Raw genomic sequence first — 19,329 nt, 5'->3', positions numbered from 1 at the left:
AGAGGTGGGGTTTGTGTGCCCTCCCCTTGAATGTGGGTGGGCCTGTGACTACAGTATGAGTGATGCCATGCGGCTTCTGAGGCTAACACGTAAGAGGCCATAAGCTTCACCTGGTCCTCGTGCGATGCTCACCCTGGGAGCCCAATCAGCATTCTATGAGGAAGCGAAGCTGCCCACGTGAAAGGCCACGTGTAAGTGTTTGGGACCCAGCGCCAGCTGAGGTCCCTTGGGATGGCGAACATCAACTGCCAGCATGCGGGTGAGCAAGCTCGGCTGTCTCGGGAAGCAGAGCGGAGCTATCCCCACAAAGCCTGCCCATACTGAAGATCTGGGAGCAAAATATACATTGGCATTGTGTTAAGCCACTAAGTTTAGGGTGGTTTGTTTTGCAGCAATAGATGGTGGGACAGACAGTGGTGTGGATACCTGTGGTGAGAACTTTCCAGGCAGAGGCACAGCGAGGGCAAGGCTGCAAGGCAGGAGTAAGTGTGGTCCATGTGAGGAACAGCAAGGAAGCTGTGTGGTGGGAGGAGAGTGAGTGAGGAAGAGAGACAAGGCAGAGAAGTAGAGGGGTCTCAGGTCGCATTGGGCCTTGTAGCCCCCATTTAGGACTTTATATTTTACTCTGAAGGAGGTGGGAAGCCTTGGAGGGATTTAAGCAGAGGCAATATATTTCACATACGTTTTTAAAAGATCCTTCTGGCTGAAGTGAGGTGAATAGACAGGAGGGGACTGGGGAACAGAGTGGAAGCAGGGAAACCATGCAAGAGGCTATTTCAAGAGTCGAGAAGAGCCCTGCTGGTGGCATGGGCGCGGGTCACGGAAGCAGAGGTGGAGAGAAGTCGTCCAAATCAGAATGTATGCAAGAAGTAGGGCCAACGGGATTTGATTGCAGTTGAGATTTGAAACACTAAAGGAAAAGAGGAGTCAAGGATTTAGCAGCTGGAGGGATGGAATTTCATTTACCGAGGTGACGAAGGCTGAGGGAGGAGCAGGTTTCAGGGGGACGGGTTTGTCTGTGGACACGTGGAGTTCGAGACGCTTATCAGACATCCAAGTGGAGCAGTTGAGGAGGCAGTTGTGTAAGTCTGGGGTTCCATGGAGAGGTCACGTAAGGCCAGAGGAGGGGGAAGCTCACCCAGGAAGTGCGTGAAGACAGGGAAGATATCTGGGACTGAGCCCAGGGGCACTCCATTGCTTAGAGGTGGAGAAAATGAGGAGCAGCAAAGCAGAAGCAAAGCTGGCCAGGGAGAGAGGAGGAGAACCAAGAGAAAGTGTTCCCCAAAGGCCACACAGGAAAAGTGCTTCAAGACGGCGGAGGGGTCAACTATTCTAATGCTGCAGATCAGCTGGACCGGGGAGCTGGGGACCGAAAGACGACCACTGGAGGTGGCAACATGGAGGTGACCTTGGCATGAGCAGACTCTGTGGAGCAGTGAGGATGACGCCTGGGTAAAAGGGGTTTAAAAGCAAATGGGATGATAGGAAGTGGACAGCCTTTGCCAAAAAGGGGAGAGAGAAAAGGGGCTGTAGGAGCTGAAGGAGTCTGTAGGGTCAAGAGAGCTTTGTGCCTTTTTAAAAATATATGTTTGATGATTTAAAAAATATTCTTGACACCATGTTGTTTGATTATGAGAATGAACCGAGAGAGACTGGGGACAGGAGTGACATCCTTGTAGGGCAAATGAGGCTGTGGCCATGGTGCCAGGGGAGGGCAGGCCTTAGAAAGGGCCTGGGGTCGACCACCCACTGTAACATGATGTTAGATGATGCAGGTGGGTGGGTGGGTTTGGTGGTAGGAGTGTGGGCTAGTTCTTTTTGAGTGTTCCTACAATGAGGTGGCAGCACAGAGAAGGAAAATGTCTTGCTGAAGACCATCTTCCCTCACCCAGCCCTGAAGACTCCGCTGTCCAATCAAAGTTCCAGTTTGCTGAACACGTTGCTTTTAAAGTGCACATAGCTCCCAGGGAACAGTACAAGTGTTCCAGTCGTTCATGCTTTAGTGTGCAGTACTTCATCAAGGGAAAATGAGCCGCCCTTCTAGAAGGAGAACTGAGCACTGAGGGCAATGTGAGCTCCTGGGGCTGGTGTGTAAAGTCAGAGAGTACTGGATATTGGGGGAGAGAGGAACAGGAAGCCGTCAAAAGCCAGACGTCCCCTCCCTTGTATTTGCATATTTTCTGTATGGTGACCCCAGTGCCACGAGCCACTGAGAATCAGTTCAAAGGCTAGCTTCCTTAGTTGCCCTTGCCTGCTCCAGAAGGTGCCTCCCCCGTGGCCCAGGTTTATCAAATGACCCGCAATATTACCAGTGGTCTTTCCACCACTCACATCTGTCAGAAAACACATTCGGTAGAGTTACTAACAAGTTACCCTTCCAAACCATGAGGCTGTTTGCTTAAACGGGGTCTTCTGATGCCATCTCCCCAGCTTCCCGCTGCAGCGCCCTGCCCTATTCAGACAGGCCGTCTGTATATCCTCACCCATAATCCTGGGTCCTCGTGGCAACTGCCACTGATCCTTACTCACCTAGTCTATCCTCACCTGGACCAGGACCTTTCCCTGGAACCTGGCTCAAGCCTTGTCCTTAGGGTGACCACTCTCAGGCCTCTCCATGACCTGCATAATCTGATTCCCTTCTTGTCTAACACTCGGAATTTGCCAATCAAGGGACTGCTACCACTGGCAGAACCCAGCTGGCCTGTGCACCGTTGGTCCTCCCATGCTGTAGGAGGACCAACGCCGTCCTCCTATTTTATCTGATGGTACTAATTCTCACTACCAAATCAAAGAGGACCACCGAGTCATTCCTTTAGACAATGGAATGTCTAATTACCTGCTCACGCAAGATTAAAGAGATGTTAAGCCAACAGTGAAAAAAAGGAAAATGAACCAACATATTGAGTCAATATTTCTCAATTCCTGTTAGTCCCATGTTGCGTTAATGACAACTTGATGATACAGGCAACATATAGATATTTGTAGGTTTTTTCTCATTTATTCTCATATTCCCCTTTAGGGGAGATATTTGTATTATCCCCATTCTACCGTGACAAAATTGAGGTTCAAGGAAGTTAAGCGATTTGCTCTATCTGGATCTGAGAGCTAACAAACAGCGGAGCTGCTGGCGAGTCTGTCTGATGGAGGCAGCCCCATCGAGGGCGTAGGGCTGCTGCCCAACTGGCCGGGCAAAGTGCTCACTTTTGCCTGTAGGGGCTGAGGGGGACGGGTATTCTGACTGCACAAACAAACAAAATCCATTTCTTATCTAGTCCCTATCCACATCAAACCCCTGACCCCCATCACAGAAACTCTCAGATGCTTTCTCCAGCCCATCGACAAGTATTGAATATGTGACTGTGTAGAGGCCCAGCTCCCTGCTCTGTTCTGGGAAATAAGATAGATGCCCATAAAGTCATCTTCCTACACTGGGTGAGTTTATGGACCTAGACTGGACTCATATACACAGTAATCTTATGAACAGAACCCCAAGTACAGTATTTTCTCACAGAAGAGAACTCAATGTGGACTTTATGTAGGAGAAGAGCTAGAGCTGGTAACTACGTAGAAACAACACCCACTGTCTGCAGCACCTCCCAGCTCTCAGGTGCCCCACATCCCTGTCACAGCTGAGCCTCTGCTACGTGGAACAGGCCAGATTGGCTGGATTCAGGTCTCTGAAGATCCCCTTCCAGGAGGGCAATATATGCCAATCAACACTCCTACCACCTGTTCTTTTCTTCTCCCAACTCCCTTCTAATTCAGAATGTCCCTTTGATACTCTTATCCCCATATCTGTACCACTGCATGTTTAATGCACTCCTTCTCTATGACCGTTTCAGGAAGTCGCATGGCAGAGAGCATAAGCGCCCAGGCTCTGGAGCTAGAATGCCTCCGGTGGAATTCCAGTTCCTTTATTTACTAAATGTATAAACTTGAGCTCTCTGTGCCGGAGTTCTCACTTGAAAAATGGGAATGACATGAAATGTGTACTTTGTTTAGAATAGATCCTAACCCATAATCAATGTCCAGTAAAGTATCATATATACTTTTTGTCATATTGAATCTCTTCTACTTTCTCATCCCATAGTCTGTTGTTGAGGTGCATCCTTGGTTAGAAGTTAATCACGAGAGATAACCACCCACCATCACCATGGGCGAACTGTCAAAAAGGAATAATAATTGCTAATAATTATAACTAAATAATAAATCAATTTTATAGATCATTATAACTGAGTTACAATCATTTTATGTTGATAGATTTGTGAGGGAAGAGATTGAAATGAATGGATGAGAAAGAGCTCATAAAGAAAAGGAGAAAAAAAAATCTGAACAAACTTAGAGCACTATTTAAATGCTATTTGTAAACCTGAGAAGGATCTTTAAAGGTTGATCCTACGCCCCGAGGCACACTTACATTTTCCATAATCCTAGATGAGAATTTATCCTATGTTTAAGAACTTCATGCCAGCAGCCATCGTTGGGAATCCTCCATAGCCAATCTAAATCCTTTCCACTGATTCAGTCAATATCCTCACCTCCTGACATTACTGGCAATGAAGACATCTGGCTTAACTTCTTTATTTCCCATCAAATACTCAGAGGCTTCTGCTGTTTGTAGTCACCAGCTTTCTCACCTCCATCTGGAACAAACCCAGTTCCTTTCACCTCTTTCCATAGGTTTAATGTTGATTAGCTCTGCAGCCCTGGTTTTTCTCTTCATGGGATCTTTGCATCCCTACTCAGTTGGTGATAGAAAAGCACCAGGTGGGACATCTAATCAATGGTTAGAAAACTAGGAAGTGGAGAAGTTCATTTCTGGAGCCTTCCAACTACCTCCCTTTCTACTTCCCCATATAGGTCTACATTGGGTATCTTTTTTCTGGTTGCCCAGAGCCCACCCTCCCCCCAGTAGTCCTGTTGCTGCCCCAGAGCTGTATCTCTCATGCTCCAGAAGTCTTCTGTTTTCCCCCCTCACTCCCCTGCTCTCCTGTCTTCTCAAGGCTGAGCTCTTCTCATGCTCAGAAGAGCATCCATCTGATAAGCTAACTCAACATAAGGTGTTAATAACGAATGGTTCAGTGTGTGCAAACCTTACGGGGTATACTGTCGGAACAGAAAGTGCTTTCACCTGCAGGGAAGGACTCAGATGCTCACGGCACTGGAGGGGTGTGCTGAGAAAGACGTTCTGAGGACACACATTGTCCTAGAGAAAATATCCCAACTCTCCTAACCAGAACTGATTATGCTGTCCTTTTTGCCACCTACTACCCATGAGTGCTTCTCTCTCCTGGAAGTTTATCTCACGATATGGCAGAGCGGCCAAGAGCACAAGTGCTAGAGCCAAAATGCCCAGGCTAACATCTTCGTCCTCACGTCACTGAGCTGTGTGCCCCTGGGCAACTTGGGCAACTTCCCAGTGCCTCAGTGCCCGCAACTGTAAAGAGAGGGTTATGATATCATCTCACTCGAGGTTGTTGTGAGGTCGAATGACAACATATTTAGCACGTCCTTTACCCGGGCACATAAGTGAGAACTATCCCAGCATTCTATGTTGTCACATCTTTCTCCTCTGCCACGCTGTGTTTTCTTCATCTTCAGATCCCCAGGGCTCAACAAAGTGCCTCACACATAGGAAGTGCGCAAATAAGAGCTCTTTGACAGCAAATGAATGAGCTATAGAGAATTTAAGCTTAAAAGATGGATAGGATTTACAATCAGAGAAACTTGGTTGAAGAACCTATCCCACATATTGCTAGAAAATGCCAAAAAATCAAATAAAGGACCAAAGGAGCCCCAGAGAGGGGAAGCCGATTCTGCAAGGCGCCCCAGATGGAAACAGGAGAGGTCATTTAACCTCCCCAAGGGGGGCGTGGGTGGAGACTCAGCTTGAAGCCTTGATGATTGCTCGTAAATAATTAAGGTTTGTTAAGAAGATAATAAACTGTCTCTTGAGAGCTAACCGGAAAGTAATACATCCAAGGAGGATAATGAAATGTTCGATGGAACTGGCTGCTTGAGGCATACACAGCACATTATGGGAACCCTTGGGAAACTGGCAGTGATGCCTCCACTTAGGAAAATCCGTTTGCTCAGAGAAACCACATTTATAGTTAGGGAGGAGGTACTGGAGGCCAGAAGGGACTCACCCTGCCCCAGAACAAGATACACGCTCTGCCATTGAGAAAGTGCTGGTCTCTAGGGAGAAGGGGGCAGTTCACACAGGCAGGTTGGCTTGTCCTGCCTCCCCAGGTGGGAATGGCCTCTGTAAGCTCTCCAACTGGCAGCTGGGGAGAGGATCAGGAGGGGTAGGGTGGGGTTAGAACTCAATAAATGTTTGTTGAACTGTTCATAAAACATGGATCTTTAGGAATCTATAAATTCCGATCAATTCAATGAATTTTTCCTAAGGCTCTAGTTCAGTGCCTAAGGCACTGAGTAAATGATCAGAGGCATGTGTGTCCCTCCTCCTCCGGGAACTCACTGGGACCACCCTAACCCTTACTGCTTGCTGCTTTTCTGAACCACTTCAGGCAGTGTGTATTTCACCCCCTTGTACCTAATTCTTATGTTGATGTGGGTCTGTGCGTGCAGGCCCCCTGCCCCTCGTCAGATGGCATGCTCCTTCTGCCAGGGTCTGTGTCTCAGACTTCTCTTGTAGCCACCACTTGCCAGTTCCCACCCCAAGGCATCTATTCAGAGCTGGGTGCTAACAAGACCTTGTTGATTGAGTGGTTCCTGGCACAGTCCAGGCCCAGAAAGCAGTCAGAGGTTGCTGTCAGCCAGCGTCCTAATGGAGCCTAGTAAATGTTTAGTACAATGTTAAGGAAGTGAAGGGGGGGGGGGGCTGTGTTAGGAAAGGCTTATTGAGAAGGTGAGACTTGAAATAGCCCCTAAGGAATTCAATTCACTATGTCGAACTTGTGTATATAAGGTAATAAAGCAGGACACAAAACCATATATACAAGAGTATCCCACTTCCACTTAGTTGCAGAGAGGAAGCAAATTCTAGAAGAAAATATACCAAAATATAGTATTAGTAACAGTTATCTCTGGATTCTGGGATCATGGGGCAATTTTGGGTTTCCTCTTTATGTATTTTTATTTTCGAAATGTTCTGCAACAAACATGCAGTACCCTTGTCACCAGAGAACTGTGTTACAGTTTTATAAGTCAAGTAGGAAGTGAAGAAGTACAGGGACAGCAGCCTATTTTCTCAAGAAGCTCGCTTAACACAGGCAGACGAGACAGCTGGAACCAGAGGGCCATGCAGGATTTTGAGAGGGTTTCTTTTGTCCCTTCTGGGATAGGAGATGGAGAGATTTGAGTGGGCTTGTAGGTTATAGGGAAGGAGCTCCTAGAAAGGAGAGACTGAAAATAGAGAAGCCAGATGAAGCAAGCCCCCAACCTGGGTGGGGAGAAGAGGGAAGAGGAGGGAAGAGGAGGGCTCAGGGCATAGGGGAGGACTCGCCTTGCTCACAGCAAGTGGCACCTGTTCCCAGGTGTGCAGAGAGAGATAAGCCGGTGGGCAGGTGTGGGGCAGTGAGCTCTGATCAGGGGCCCTGCCCTCCACATTTTATGCTTCTCGCCCAGTGAACTTTGTGACAGTGCTAAGTGAGAGCGCCTGTCTGTCGCCTTGTTCTGCCCATGCCAGGTGTTTATGGCATCCCTGACTCACCAGGGCAGCAAATGAGGAAGCAGCCCAAAGGTCACTGGGTGGCAGAGGGGAGGGAGCCACCTCAGGAAGCAGATGTGTTCCAAGGGTGACAAGTTGGTGCCCCAGCCAGAGAGGGCCGCTCCAGGGACAGGGTGATCTGGGAACAGAGACAAGCTCAGCAGGCAGAGAGGAGACAGGACAAAGCCTAAGTGCTGCCAACGTGGGGAGGTTTGAGGGACAGCTAAACTCCACCTCCATGTCAAATACTATGCCCTCCACTGGCTGTCTCATCACTGCAATTCCCAGCCCTGAGTGAAGGTGCCAAAGCTCCTGCTAAAATGCAAGTAACGCCTGGGGGGCGGGGGGGGGGGCAGACCTGTTGACTGACCGTCTACCTTTAACCTGCAGGACAAATCTATCTCCCTAATTAGTCCTTCTTATCCACTGAACCCCAAAAAGGGACTCAGGCTGTGTAAATTTTGATAGAAGCAAACGAGGTTAGGAAGTAGAGTCTTGGAGAGAAGCAGGGACTGCTCAGAGAAAGAGAGAAAGGAAGAAAGGCAGGATAGGAGACAATGGAAGCAAACCAGCTTGCTGCCTGGTGAGGTGCAGAAGGGTAGGTGCTCATTCATGAACACCCACCCAGCAAATGGCTGCTGGACGTGCATGTTCCAGGCACTGTGCTAGACTCTGGGGATAAAATGGCAAGCCAAGACAGACAGTTCCTGCTCTTATGGCATTCAGTCCTCTGGGTGAGTCAAATGGGAAAAGTTAATAATCACGGAGATAAATGTAAAACTACCATGGTAACAAGTGTTACACATTCAATGAGAGGATATAACAGAGGATTTGGGGATGAGGAGAGGTTGTCCTGCAGAAGGGCCCTTTGAGCTGACATTGGAGCATGAACAGAAATGAACCACGAGAAAATGGGAGAAGAGGTGAATGGGAGAGAGAAGAGCACTGTGTAGAGGTCAGGGCATGGGCGAAGGTGGGGCATGTTCCAGAAACTAAAACAAGCCAGTGTGTAGCAAAGGTACCAAGGGAGTGGTTTGGGGGTGTGTGATTCCCCCTGTATGATCCTTTAGACTCTCATTGACTCCAGATAAACATACAGGCCAAGTACACACAGTATACTTGTTCCATCAGGCAATTTAGGACAAATCCCGCTATCTGCCATTTCAGCCAGACTGCCTCCCCTTGCCCTCTCAAGACTCTCCTACAAAGCTCTTCTGACGTTACACCACTGCCAGTGTGGCCAGAAACGTGGCCAAGTCTAATAGGCCATGACAATGATTTGAGTCTTTTTTTTTTTTTTTTGCTATCCACATGGATGGTTTATTTGAAATAGTTCTGATTATGAGGGTTCTTTCTTGCATCAAATAAGTGAAGACTCAAAGGAGGGAGGGAAAAAAGGTACTTGTCAGTTTGAAAGTCATAGTCTATCTTTCTATAATTAGATTAGGAGAAAAATGAAGAACCCACTGGTAGCAGGAAGAAGCAACCGTCTTCCAGGGTCCGGCATTTGATGAAATCGTTGTTCAGTTACTGTGCATTTCTGTTGTTTTTCCATGCAGAACAACTGGGCACGCACATGCGTGAAGCCAGGGCACTCTTATGTTCCATAACTACCTCACTCGCAGAGCTGTTGTTGCCACAGTAGTCGGCCCCAGACAAATGGGGTGCTGGTCTGTTCCCACAAATCTTTATCCCAGTCTTCACTGCAAGGAGGGCCCTGCCATGTGCTCTCAGCCAATGTCTCTTGTCCAAGGTTCCTGGTTTGGTTGACAACATCCTGCTCAATACAACTTTTATTGTCACAGCTGGAGATATGATGACTGATTTCAGCCAAGGAACCTGGTAGCGAGCATTGAAGGGACAAGTAGCCAGTTTGTTTGTGACATCAGGATGATTTGTTTCTTCCATATTGGAAATGAAGGAGCTGAATCCATGCGCTCAGTGGAGACATGCTCGCCCCACATCCACCGGCAGGAAGGCTCAATTCCAGCCCCTGACGTTGGCGGTGGGGCCCACTTCCTGTGCCTGCGGTGGGCTCTGGCCAGAGCTTGGGGTTGAGGGCTCAGCCGTGCGCCACTTGGGCGCTCCGTTGTCTGGCAGCCCCCTCTTGGGCCCTTCCCACTCTTCAGCACTCCCCCACTTAGCCCATCTTCTTTTAGCCCATCTCCTCTGGCCACAGAACAACGGTGGCCATGTGGGAGTGGAACGCGCACTGCCTTCCCTGGGCTGTGTGGGGGCCATCTTAGAAAAGAGAACGAGGGCTTAGAAATGACCTCGAGGAGGCGATGGGACTGGTTAGAGGGCAGATACTGGCTGGAAAGAAGCCTTGTCTGTGGAAGCTGTCCACATAGAACGGTAAGTTAGATTTTGGAGAGAGAGAGAAGAGGAAAATTATAAAGGACATAAGCAGAACAACCAACCAAAGAAATAAAAGAAAAAGAAAACCCAATAACCAAGGACAGGAGTCTAGTTATTTTTGTTTGGCACCCATTGTCATAGCATCTTAAGATTTAAAAGTCAGTAATAGTATCTGATAATGCTTGGTAGGAGGGATGCTCTAGTCGGATTAAAGGGAGTTTCAGAGTTGAGGAGAGAGCTCAATGAAAAGAGTTGGAGAGGAAAAGAGGGCCAAGAAGATAACTTGATAGCAGAAAACCAGCTGTGTACTGTGAGCCTTTGTTCTGGAAACTGTGATACTAAAAAAAAAAAAAAAAAGTATAAGCAGTGGTTCTTGTCCCCAAGGTGCTTCAGAAAACAGGCCCCAAAGTGGGTAAAAAGTGCAATGGCAGTGTAACAGATGCCAAAAGAGTGGTCGAGACCATAAATTCATATTAGGAAGAAATCGAGAGGGCCTGAAGTGACCTAGGAAGGCTTTATGGAGAAAAGGGACTTGTGGCCTTTGAAGGTCAGACAGAAAAAAGGAAGGTGTTGATACAACGGGTAGATATGGTGATAATATTTTTCCAAACCAAGAAGTAAAAGATGTGATATGACAAAAATTTTTGTACTGTCCAAGGTATAGGAGGCAATCTGGGAGATCAGTCTGAGTGCTGAAATATTGGGATTTAGGGAACATTTCAGTGGTTTATATAGCCTAAATATAACTTAGGAGAACCTCTTCTCATGATTTGAGTCTTTATCCTAATAGTAATGGGAAATTACTGAAGAGCTTTGAGTAGGAGTAGTGACATGGTCATAATTTTCTTTTAGAAGATCATCTGGCTCCAGGTTGGAGAACAGATAGAAGGGCCAAAACAGGCTCACAAGGGCAGATAGAGGCTGTGGAAATAGCTTAAGAGAGGCAGCTTTCATCAGTGAGGTGGCAGAGGAAATGGAGAAAATGAACAGATTCAGGAAATGTTGGAGAGCGAAAATCATCAGGGCATTGTGATGAGTTAAATTTATAGCAGAGGGAGAAGAAGGTGTCAAGGGTGACATAGTGGTTTTAAAACATGGTCCCAAATACTTTGAAACTCCTCTTGTCAAGAGGTGGGTGGGGTTCATGTCCCCTCCCTTGAGTCTGGATTCCATGACTGCTGACCAATAGAATATGGTGGAAGTGATACTGGGTCGGTTTCTGGGCCCAGACATTAAGAAACTGGCAGCTTCCACTTTTTGTCTCTTTACTATTTGCTGTTAGAAGCCAGCCACCATATGGGGAGCCCAAGCTTCCCTGTGGCAAGGTCCACAAAGAGAGGAACCAGAGTTAGCACCAACTTGCCTGCCAGTGAGTGCACCATCTTGGAAGTGGGTCTTCCAACCCTGGTCAAGTCACCCCATGCATGGAGCACGGACAAGCTGTCCCTGCCAAGCCCCATCCAAATTGCAGATTTATGAGAAAAATGAAAGATTATTATTGTTTTAGGTCACTAAGTTTTGGGGTAGTTTATTACATAGCCATAGAAAACTGTAACAGATGACTGCTAGGTTTCTGGCTTTCATTCCTGGATGGATGGGGTATCATTTATTGATTTAGAGGTCACTGAAAAAGACCCAGGTTTGGGGACATAGGTCATGAGTTTGATTTTCAGCTTGTGAATTTGAAATGCTTCTGAGACATCCAAGTTGAGAAGTTATGTGGGCTATTGGATTTATGGGTCTATAGCTCAGAAGAGAGGCTGAGTTTAAAGACAAGAATTTGTGAGTCAACTGGGAATGAGTGTCAACTAAAGATATGGTCATGGATGTGGATATAGAGTCAAAATAGAAGAGGGTCTGAGTGTGAGGAGCTCTGACATTTCACGGTGGGCGGAGGACAGTGAGGTTGCAAATAAGACATGAAAAGATGAGGCCAGGGATGTATGAGGAGAACCAGGAGAGGGTGTATCACAGGAACGGGCAGAACAGTGTCTCAGGAAGGAGGGAGGGAGGGATTAGCAGAGTCATGCACTGCCAGGAGTACAAGCACATGATGAGACAGGCCTTTCCCCCAGGCCTCCTGGTGATCAACATCACAGTGTGGCTGAGTTACCAAGAAGCTCTGGGATGGGACTCTGAGGGGCAAAGGCAAGATGAGGATCACACCCGTGCCCGTGAACAAGTTCTCTGGAGCCTTATTTCTTGAAATGTGGTCCCTGGACCAGTATCATCATCACTTGGGAGTTTTTAGAAATGCAGAATCTCAGGTCTTATCCTGCATTTCAATAAGATTCCCCAGGTGACCTGTATGCACGTGAAACTATGAGATTGCAGGTAATTGTCCCCCTGGAGTTGACGCACTGAATCAGAGGCTGGACAGCAACTCAGGGAAGCAGCCAGGCTTCAAGTCATGTGCAGACTATCAGCCCCAGTAACAGAGGCAACTGTTCATTAAACCTGCTTTTCCTCAACTTCCAGTATGTTGACTCTAAACTTAGACTGCACATCAGAATCACCTGGGAAACTTTTTCAAAATCAGAGAGATGCCCAGCTTCTGTCCCTCAGGATTCTGATTCAGAAGGTCTGGGGGCACCCAGGCATCTGTACTTTTACTCTCCAGGTGATTCTGATGAGCAGCCAGGGCTGACAGCCACTGCCCTAAACCACTACTCCTCTGCCTTTGCACACTTCCCCCTCTTAGGCTGAGCAAGCGTTGTGTCCTTCCCCTTTGAGGATGGGGCTGGGACTCGGGCATTTTAATGTTGATTGCATCTCTGACAGGCAGACAGTGTAATTTCCCAGGCACAGGAGCCCTCCCTGCGAGTTCGGAGTACCAGCTTCTGACTTGTGCTCAGGCACCAGCAGGTGGTGCCCAGGCCCCAGGTGGGAGCCGGGCCCTAGGGATTGGAGTGGCACCAGGGCTCAGTACCACAGAGCAGATGAAAGACAGGCTGTCCATCTTGCAGGGCACTTGCAGGCTGACACCTCTGTGGCTCTGGCCTGAATACCACCCTCTCAGGGTCAAGATTAACTGGGCACAAGGTCACTCTCTTATCTGATTCTCATCAGATGTGCACATCTGACGCTGAGCCCCGTAGACCTCACAGCCTGGGCCAGGTCGCTGTATGGAGCTTAGACATGCAAGTGACACTGGGCTCAGATATGCCACAGTCTGACAGCGCAGCCCCCAGGGAGTTCCCTGAGCCTGTGTGACCAACAGGAACATGGCCCCTCAGGGTGGGCAAGTGAGGCATTCAGGGAAAATTATCCTGCAGGAGATTGCAGCTCTAACAAAGACCCCGAGGGAAGGATTCTCAAATGCCATCATCAGCCTCGAAAGGTCAGGGACTTGGAAATTTAGTTCCCACCAAAAACCCACATGGATGAAGCATCCATGGGTTTGTTGCAGTTTTTTTAGATGGGCGAGAAAAAAATGTATGTTCTCATCTGGTGTAGTTGGGGATGATGGATTCCTTTAGTTCTCTATGTAAAGCAGTCCTTTCCTGAGTTTTTCTAATTTAAGCTTCAAGGAGGTGTCCGCTAGTTCTAGGAAGGTGGGGCTTTCTTTGTTTGTGGTTTTTATCAAGGCTTCAAAGATTTTAGTGACTCTGGGCAGAGCTGCTTAGGGACTTTTTCCCCCGGTGGGTTCCTCTTTATGCATCTTTTTTCCTGCATCTGCACCTTCCATCACATCAAGTCTTTCATGGAGTCTGGTGGCTGAAAAAATTCCTGGAATGGAAGAGCCTTGGTTTTGTGCCCAAGCTGGAGCATTTTCTCTAGCAGCCCTTGGGAGGCTGGTGACTTAGGGCTCATCCACAGTGACTCTGACTCTCGTTCTTGGCACATGTCGGCCAGGTCAGGGCTTTCAGGCGATTGATTACCCAAGTCTAGTTAATTTCCTGTACCTTACACTTGCCCACACTAATAATAACAACAACAGTAATAGCTGGAATTTATTGAACTCTTCGTATGTGCCAGGTGCTGTTCCAAGATCTTTACATTTACAAACTAATTTAATATCCATAGTAACCCTATGAGAGGTACAATATGCATTTTTATGCATTATAGATTTCCCTATCCATTTCACAGATTAGGAAATTGAGGTTTATTGAGGTGAACTAACTTGTCCTACGCTAAAGCCATGTAAGGGAGAGGGCGGCCCCTCAGGCACCTGTGACGGCAGTGCAGTGCCACGAGAGGAGGGGTGGGAGCACCTGCCCCGGAAGGGGAGGTGTCTGTCACTGATGTTGTTTAGAATGGTCAGGCTGAATTTTAGTCAGTTTTAGTATTGTTTTTAAATTCTCTAATGCACTGACTGCCTTCTGTTTGCGTCTCCTCCATGTGACCTCATGTGATATCTTCTGCCTCCCCAAAGTCTGATGAGTCCTGGGGCCTATTCTTATCAGCTCAGTGTTGCTCTGCCCGAAACATCAGCAAAATCTGTTATTACTGTGCAAGTTCAGATGGAGAAAGAAAGAAGCACAAAGGCCAGCAGGTCCTCTGGACCCCAACATAAGCTCCACCTCCTCCGGGAAGCCGTCCCAAATTCCCCTGCTCCTTCCTCTGGTGTCCTCTTACGAGGCATGGTGGGGAGGGCCACCAAGTTGCGTTTAGGTTTGACCTTAGAAGGCCCTCTTGCTCACCTGCACATGGCAATGGCTATTTTTTCCCCAAATGTTTCCATTTAGCAAACTGTCCATATGCCCCAAGCTGGCCACCGAGCCTGGCGTAGCCCAGCCCCACTGCTCCAGCCCCTTCCCCTTAGTGTAAGGTATGGAGGCAAGGGTGGTGGGCACATGGTGCTGGGCTGGGCAGGCTGGGAGGGTCGAGGGAAAGGTGTGGGGGCAGAAGACACATTTTCTCAGTGTCTGAACACATGCCCCAGAACTGGTTCCACTGGATGAGTTCACCCAGGGGTCACATGCCTCCTCACAGGAAGAGGCAAAATGTACCGCTCCAGGCAATTTAGAGTTAAGGCCACTTTTCTTTTTTTTTTATGCATTTTTATTTATTTATTTATTTATTTATTTATTTATTTATTTATTTATTTATTTATTTATTTATTTTTGTGTGAGGAAGATCAGCCCTGAGCCAACATCCATGCCAATCCTCCTCTTTTTGCTGAGGAAGACCGGCCCTGAGCTAACATCTATTGCCAATCTTCCTCCTTTTTTTCCCTTTTTCTCCCAAAGCCCCGGTAGATAGCTGTATGTGTAGTTGCACATCCTTCTAGTTGCTGTATGCGGGACGCGGCCTCAGCATGGCCGGAGAAGCGGTGCGTCGGTGCGTGCCCGGGGTTCCGAACCCGGGCCGCCAGCAGCAGAGCGCGCGCACTTAACCACTAAGCCACGGGGCCGGCCCCAAGGCCACTTTTCATTCTAAGTTGGGTGAGCATTTTGTTTTGGGTTTTTTTTTCCTAAGCCAAAATCCCTTATTTTCATTCATACATGCGTTGCAGCCGGACTACACAGGCAGGGATGTGGACTGGGCGTGGGGGAGGAGGAGGCGGGGCGTGGGCGGGGTGCCTTCTGGCTCGGAGAAGAGGATCAGAGTGTCACTGGCCCAGCCTGGGGAGGACCGTCATTTCCTTTCAGCCTCCCTCCCCGGGGCTTGAAGCGTCCTTCCTGTCTGGATCTGATGGCTGAGACAGGTTCCCTCATGACTGTGATCATTCCGGATCCCCACTCCTGCAGCACCTGCACAAACTGTGTGCTCAGTGAAGAGCTGTTTGCCTGAAGGAATGAACCAGCCAGGCCCTCTCACCTGATGACCAGGGCTCCTGGGCCCCAGCCAGATGGACCTCCTGGCAGGGCTTGAGCCAGCCTGAGCTAATACATCTTTTCCAGGTCTACCTCCAAGCCATGACCCAGCCCTTCCCCAGCACAGCTGCCCTCCACCCGGGGGCCCAAGGCCAGGCGGTGAGAGATGGGGGAGCCTGGGGACCTGGGGGAACCACCCTGTACTGCAGCTTGGCTCGTCCTGGCCTTGCCGGTACAAGCTGACAAGTGAGCTCTAAATCAGAGCCTCCTCGGCATGCTTCCCAAGCCGTAGGGCTCCCAAATTTCCTGGTACAACTCCTCGCCTCCTCCCCATTCCTGCCAGATCCCTGAAGCCGGCAACAGTTTCTAAATCGCAAGCTGATGGGATTTCTCAGCGTGACCAAATACACTGAACTAAAGGTACTCCTAAAATTCCCACAAGCCCCATCCCTCAGCTTCCCTTCTCCATCCTCTTCTTGCCTGTGCCCAGGGCCCTAATGCCAAGACGTCCATCCTACCCCTGGACACTCCTGGGTCCCCACACAACGGCTTTGCTATTTAGCGCTTGATTTGGATTCAACCATTATATCCACAAATGTCTGATTGCTATTTTGTGGGGTTTCCCCATCTTCCAAGTTTTCAATGACCAGAGTATCGGAAGGGCTGCAGGGTTTTGGCCTTTGGAAAGGGCCTTTCTAGTTGTTTTTGAAAGGTTTGAGTCTTCTCTTGCTCTGGGAATGATATTGGATAAGTTGCATTGTCTCTCTGCCTCAGTTTCCCTACATGTGATGGATGTTAACACATTGCCTCTTTCTCTGGTTTTAAGGCAATTGTTAAAATTCTAAGTAGTGAACATATCTAGATTCATACATCCTGGATTTTCCGAGACAACCTCAATTTCAAATACTTCCTCCCTATTGTCAGATCCTGTGTCTGATCCTACCATCTGAATTGGGATCAGAAAATATGGTCTTGAGAATTTAGGAATTCTTCTTTCCAGAAATGGGCTGGAATTTTATTTACTAATGTGCAAATAGAAGCCATTCTGATTCTGGATGCTGGCCTGGAACTTGCTGCCTAAATGACAGAACGTGTCATTCTGCCCAACAAGAACACAGTGTGTTGCTGGAGACCCTCCCTGGGGGGCTCTGGGAGACCCTCAGCGCTCACTCCCCCTGTCTCGCCCACCCTCGAGTGCTGGACAGGGGAGGGGCCTACTCACCTGCACAAAGTGTCCACAGCACAGGCCGCATCTTCCCCACCATGGTCTTGCTTCCTCTTAGCCCCACGCCCCGCCTGGCTCCGGTGGGCCCCAGACAGATCTGGGCTGACTGGTTGAAGCTACGACAGCCTCTGGCCCGGCCTAGCCTTCCGTCCCTCTGGTTTCCCTCTTCCTGTCCACCTCTGCCAAGCCTGGCCCCCACACCCCGCCCCTCAGCTGGACTGGCAGGTCAGCTCACCTATGGGACTGGACTCGTGCTCCACCTACTCCACCAAAGGCCCCAACCGGAACCTTCTTCACCTTCTCCTTGAAGCAGTCACCCCTCCGCCTTCTCTCCGCTTAGCAGGTGTACAAAGTCCCGGTCTTCTCATTAAGGTGTGGGCTTCTCCTCTAACGGACAGGAAATGCCGCCTCGTAATAAAAAGGGAAATGATCTCAGGGGAAGACTTCCAAAGCCAATAAAGGAAGGATATTGCCCACAATTGCTGAAACCTGCAAGGCACATATGATTCCCTCCCTCGTCTACAACCCCACCCCACCCCACGCTAGAGACACAGTCATGAAGAAGACAGGAAGTCTCTACCCTCAGAGTTGGGAATCCGGTCAGGGAGCTAGATACTACACAAGTAAACAAAGAAGACAGTCTCAGAAATATGGCAACCAGCTTGTCCAAGTTTGCTCGTCCCAGTTTTAAAACCAAGTCCCATGTCTCCGGAACCTCTCAGTCCCAGGCAAACTGGGATGGTTGGTCACCCTACTACAGAGCGGTAGTACTCTGAGAGACACAACCTGGGGAATGAAATGGGGGCGGGGGAAGGGGCCCCACTTTAGGCTGGATGGTCGGAACAGACTGGGACATGAGTGTTATGATTCTCTATTTTACAAACAGGGATCTGAGTCTCAGAGAAGTTAAATGAGTTCTCCAAGGTCACACAGCTAGTAAGTGGTTTTCTAATTTCTAGTTCACCAGTGTGGTGGCCCAGATATGACCATCTGCAGGTAACTGAGGGGATAGAGAAGACAGAGCCCTCTGTCCTCTCTCTTCCTGAGTGATCCCCTCCTTATCTGTTACCCATCTTAGGTGTGTGGCTCTCCATCTTTCCCTCTACACCTCCCCTCCACCCTCTCCTTCCCTATGCTGGGGGCCCATCATCTTGAGCCTTGCCCTGACTGATGCTGCCTTCAGTCCTTCCCTGCCCCTTGCTGTCCCACTCCCCCCACCCCATCTCTCTTCTCTTTCATACCACCTTTCATCTTCATGGAACCTTCAAGTCTGTAGATGTGAATTGAACCCCCATGGTTTCTCAGTTGTGGTCATCCCTCAGCAATCACTTATTGAGACCCTATTTTGACCCCCCAGGGTGGTGGTTTGGTGACTGGTCAATGGTGGTGCCATGTGCCCCCTCAAAGCTGCCTTCCTTGACCACTCTCTCCAAAGGAGACCCCAACCCTGACAAGTCTCTGCCACACAACCTGTTTGCTTTCTTCACAGCTCTAACCGCTATATGAAACTAATTTGCTACCCTGAAACCTCGTCTATGCTGTCCCCTCTGAAATGTCTCCCCTCCACCTCATCTGCTTTTATAATCCAACTGGTCCTTTAAAGCCAGTGAGGGCTCTCTCCCCCCTCTGAACTCACACAGCAGTCTGGATCTCTCTCAGGATACTAACTACACTCTGCCTTATGCTTGAGTTATTTTTGATCTGTGTCTCATTCCTCCTAATAAACTGTGAGCTCATTCATTTATTCAGCCAATTTTTAACGATACCATGTGCTAGACATTGTTCCACCTAGTCGGGAAGAAAGACCATTTTAAGCATGTAATTATGTGTCTTACTACCTTTGGTCAAGTATAGTGCCTCACACATGTAGGTAGTCAGTAGGTATTTGTGAATGGATGGATGGATGGATGGATGGATGGATGGATGGATGGATGAAGGGGTCATTATAGAATGTGTGGGTCGAGGGGGTGAACTATTGGTTATTGGGCTTTGCTTTGATCACAGCGATGGTGGGAGGTGGTGAAGTGGAGTAGGGTGGGTTATGAGCTCATTTGAAGTTTATGAAGCCCACGGAATTTTTATATCACCCAGAATTGCCAATTGACCATCACCATGGGGTGTGAGTGTGGGGAAGGGATTGTAGAGGGGAGCACAACTGCCCAGTTTACCATCCAGAGTCCTCTCTTTTAAAAGAAACGTAACCCTGGTCACAAGGTTAGTCGCACCACGGTGCTCTCCCAACATCTACCAGAGGTCCCTCCCCAACTAAATATCAGGTATTTTTTTCCAGCCCCCTCTAAGCTGACTTGGGG

The sequence above is a fragment of the Diceros bicornis genome, chromosome 4 (assembly GCF_020826845.1).
Source record: "Diceros bicornis minor isolate mBicDic1 chromosome 4, mDicBic1.mat.cur, whole genome shotgun sequence".
In the NCBI taxonomy this organism is placed as follows: Eukaryota; Metazoa; Chordata; class Mammalia; order Perissodactyla; family Rhinocerotidae; genus Diceros; species Diceros bicornis.
This window is presented reverse-complemented; position numbering follows the sequence as displayed.